This window comes from Anopheles darlingi, chromosome 2, assembly GCF_943734745.1.
Source record: "Anopheles darlingi chromosome 2, idAnoDarlMG_H_01, whole genome shotgun sequence".
NCBI lineage: Eukaryota > Metazoa > Arthropoda > Insecta > Diptera > Culicidae > Anopheles > Anopheles darlingi.
In genome coordinates this window covers 11,059,272-11,064,096 of record NC_064874.1, presented here as the reverse complement: position 1 = coordinate 11,064,096, position 4,825 = coordinate 11,059,272, and positions in this window count along the sequence as shown.

The window sequence follows — 4,825 nt, the reverse complement described above, 5'->3', positions numbered from 1 at the left end:
CAGACGGCCTCAACTGAACTGAGAGCATCGGTGCCGGTGATCCGGCGATTGTTGTTTGTGCTCGAGATGTCACATCGTCAAGGGTATCTCGGCTGTGGCCACCCTTGCAGGGCGCGAGGACCCCAGGGCCGGGGACCGATCGGCACCGTAAACGAAAACAAAAGTCAGACAAAACGAAAGAATCAAGAGTCCATCTCGAGACGCGAGTGGACCCAACCGCGCAACGGGCCTTATCAGGAGTGTCGTTGTAGTTGCCCCCGGAGCAAGCAGAGAGTTTTGTTTTCGTTCGCGTGGAGCCACCGAGCCAGTGCTGATCGAGGCCAACCACGGTGATAACCTTTTTCTCGTGCGAAACATGCGGATGGTGTGCCAATGGCGATCCCCGGTTGAGAATCGTTAAAAACTCGTGGCGATCATCAGTGATGCTCCGTGAGTTTGTGATTCTGTGTCGTACAGTGAGGGAAGCATTTCAGACTTTACAGAGCAATTTGCAACCAGTAGGTGTTGTTTTGAAAAAAAAAACAGGCTGATAGGAATGATTGGTGATGGCACAGGTACATGATCGGTTGATCCCATCAGATGATCCATTCTTATCATGCAGGAGTCCCCTACACAGGCAGACATTATTACGATCATCAATCAAGCGAATCCATTTGGTTTAATTCAAACAGAACGTGCACTGATATTAAATCCCATTAAAAAACGGCCAATGCATTGATGCCCTTCGCGAATAAAATATAATCTCCTTTTCGTCCATAAATCAGCGACGCCGACCGGGCACAGCAACAGCACCCGTGCAAACGGATCAGCAGAAGGTTAATTTAACTCATGATAACAACCCATCGCGAATGATACACCATCACCACACTTGCTGATTAAGTATCCGCTAAGTATCATCGATACGGCGGCCCTCGGTCGTCTTTCGACTTTGCGTCTCTCTCGTCTGCGTTAACCAAACGACCAACTTTTCCGACCCGGTGTCAGTTGTAATTAGCTCGCACGATTGAAATTACACTTACGACTCGTCCCGTTCGTTGCCGCCGTTCCCACCACCACCAACCCAAAAAACAACTTGCGCCATCGAAATGTACCGACAGCTTCGCGCCACAAAGCTCGTCCGTTCTTCCGTCCGTCGGGATTTCGGTTGCATTTTCGCCTTTCGGCATCAGCAACGGCAACTGCAGAAGAGCTACTTATTTGTTTTGTGACCGAAATGGAAAGGGTTGGAGGGAGGCAGCTTTTTAGCTGCAACCTTCCTGGAAGTACAACCATGTGCATCCACAACTCATTTAATCCATCTCGATTCGCAGCCGCACCGCATTGTGACACGGCGGCGACGCCAACATACTCATCGTATTTCGTTGCTTTCGTCGTGAATTGCGGATTGTTGTGGATTGACAGTTGCGGTGGATTGAACAGTTGATGGAACGGCGAAATGTAATTGCTTTTAATAGTTGTTTACCTATTCGAACTCATCAGCGATCAAGCGGTGGTGCATTTGCATTCCAACATTTCAATGTTGGAACGCTTCTTATCGCCTGCCTAGGGGTCAACTAGCGACACATACTGCGGTGCACACTTATCAATCAACACGCTCACGCCAGTGACTGGCCATTAGGGCAGCAAATCAAATCTGTAGCAACTCATCGTAAGCATCGTATGGTGTGTGGCACCTCTCCGCTCTCCTCGCTCGACGCTGCCAACCGGCAGCAACAAGTGACAATACAGCAGGAGAACTATTATATATCCCCACTCCAAACCAGGCGCACCAGCATCCAACATGACATGTACAGTCCCCTCACATACCGAGTTTGATGTGAAATGAAATGGCAGGATCGAGGGGGTTGTCTCCCCCCCTCAAGGGGCAGAAACGAAGCGAGGTCTCGACCCGCAAACGGACAAATACGAATTAGTTTTGATTGTTTGGAATCGTAACGCTTGCACCATACGTGCGCCCTCTCGTGTCCCAAACAACAATATGGCGAATGGGCATTTGGACCGTGTATGCATGAGATGCGGGGCACATTACCGTCACTGCTCGATGTGGGCGCTCGCTGGCTGCAATTGTGTGCCCCGGGTGCGAGTGCATATAACGTATGTAAAGGGTACCATTCCGTTAGAAGTGCACTCTCTCTCGCTCTCTCGCTCTCTCCCTGGTCTGCCCATGGCACCGACATCTGGTGCAACCAGCAGATGGTGACAGTTTCGAGTGCGGTCAGGTCAGTGTCGGTGTGTCACGTCACGTGGTACATTTCGGGAGCTCCGGATGATGCCGTTTGCATCATTTCCATTACGAAACGGTTTGATGGATCAGAAATCGTATCGGAGCACGTGCACGATCGCACACAATCGTCGTCGTCGTCGGTAGTACAATGCGTAGCTTCTTCAGCTTATCTAATCGATTCCCACCAACGCGAAAGCGTAACCAACGGGGTTGGCCTATCCCACGGGCTGCACTGATAACCACCGCTACAGGCCTTTCCCGCTACCCGCCATTCGCAGCGCAATCGAAAGTGTAGCAGGTGAAACGTGATGATATCGCGTTGATGGGATACTGCCGATGGGGGTAATCTCTAATCGATGGGCGTCTTGTGAGATCGCGTGGCGACTGGCCAGTACTCGCAGTACCAACCTCCATTCGCGTGATGACCATTGTACTGGAGCACGATGGTTGCACGATAGGTGGCCGCCACTACCACGCTGCTCTCGTTTTACCAGATCCATAAATCCCTTCACTCACAACGCGCGCGTCATCTCAGCTGAGACTGGATCGTATCTCCTACCCGGGGTATCTCCTTCGCATGGTTTCTAATTAAAATTTACCACTCAACTGAACCCCATCCAGCGGGGACTACTACGATCGCTCGTGCTCGAAAGGCAAACGAAAGCCAAAAATCTCGTGAACTTTACACACTAACGCCATTGGCGTCGCGTGGCAACCGCATCGTGAAAAGCTTCTCGTGGTCGACCGCGGTCGGTGCTTGGGATGCCGGGATGGAATGGATGGGAGCCTTGGATGGGGGGGAATTCGGACGACTCAGCATCGCGTCCGCTCACGACTACTCCAGCGACGACGACGACGACGACGCTGGCGAGAATTATGCAACGCGTTCCCACAGTTCAATTTTCAAGCGCTCGCGCCAGTTCTTTGCAGTCTCTGACCCGAAAGACGGAGTACGTTAGTTCACTGGTTGGGCTGGGGAGCTGGCGGCTGCGGTACGGTCGCAGGAAGAGTCGTGAAGTTTCGCATCGCGCGTCTCGTGGTTTGCCTTTTCCCTCCCCTACCCTGCTCCTCGTTTTCGGTTATGGCGGTGGGTTCACGCGGGTCTCGTCTACGTTTGTGTTTCGCAAGATGAATAATTTCGAACCGCACGCTTGTTTGCCGAAAGCTGGCGTTGCTGCTGCTGCTGCTGCCAACACACGAAACACCAAAGATGGGATGCCTTCCGGCAGACTATTCTTTGCTCAAGAGTGCAGTGTATCATCCGTGGTGGTTTCACACCCCGGGGTTTGACTTCCCGGTGTTGGATTTCGGTCCGATCTGGGGCACGAGGACTTCGCATGGGAAGGTAAAAGTGTAAATTCTATTCGCTTAAATACAACCCTCCCCAGAATAATGGTTGGAAGACTGGAGATTCGTAAATTAATCAAACCTTTAATCGAGAGTACTGACTACTCTCGTTTCAATGATAAGAACTCACGACTGGCAAGCAATCAAACTGATGTCTTATTATTACTAACGTTTTCACCAAACTTTCACCGGTGCGGGAGATGCTGCTAGCAATTCTTGAATCATTTCATAATCTTCATCCCTCACAACATGGCTACCGAAAGCGAACTATCCACCGCATTCAGGCCATCGGTTGCAACTTTCACATTAAAATATGCGTGCGTGCCAACGTGCGTGCGTGCGTGCATGCGTGTCTGTCTAACTTCTGCTTGCCAGCTACCTATTCCAACCGAATTAATGCCGGCGTCGATGAAAGGAAAAATTGCTACACGCCTGACATCACGCCGAAAGTGGATAGCGTTTTTTTGTTTTGTTTTTAGTTTTTGCGGAAATCATCTCCATCCCTAATTACTACTTTTCTATCATATGTGGGGGCTGGTTGAATCGGTATTGTTCGGTTTCGATTTTGGATTTGAAAATCGGCGTGCTACTCGTGGGATAGCTAATCCGTAATGTGCAGCGATCGCATGCAGCCTGGCTTTAAGTAGTGATTAAGATGGAGTTTTATTGAACTGATTGATTATTCTCTTTTGAAGGCGTTCTCTTTATTAAATTCAATGGCATTTATAAAGAACTTGTGGTATGCATGATCATGCGCATGCACTCATCGGAAGCTGGACTCTTCTGGGTGTTCTGATCAACATTCCAGCAGCGCGCACACCACAATGAGTGACAGCTAATAATGCTGTGTGAGCATTTCTTCGAGCTCGCCGGTCCGTCTTGCGGAAAGATGGACAGCCGCTATAGTGCTGCTGCTCCAGAAAGATCTGCAACTCTTCGTCACCCTGGCCACACTTGCCACTTCCGCTTCAAAGCACGCACCGTGCCAGAAGCTCGGTACGGTATTCGGCCGGTTAGTTCAAAGAACGAACCCGGCCCTGCCTTCTTGGCGACTCCCATTGGTGAAAGACAAAAGACGTAAGAAGCTGCCGACTGTCCGGCACGATGATGATGACCGCGACAGGGACAGGACCGGCGGGCGCACGTCTGCCGCGGTTCCTCACGCTCCACTTAAGTTGGTGGACGATTTAATTTGAATTTGCACACAGGAAATCGTTATTGCTTCAACGAGGAAGACATTCTTCGACCATTTCG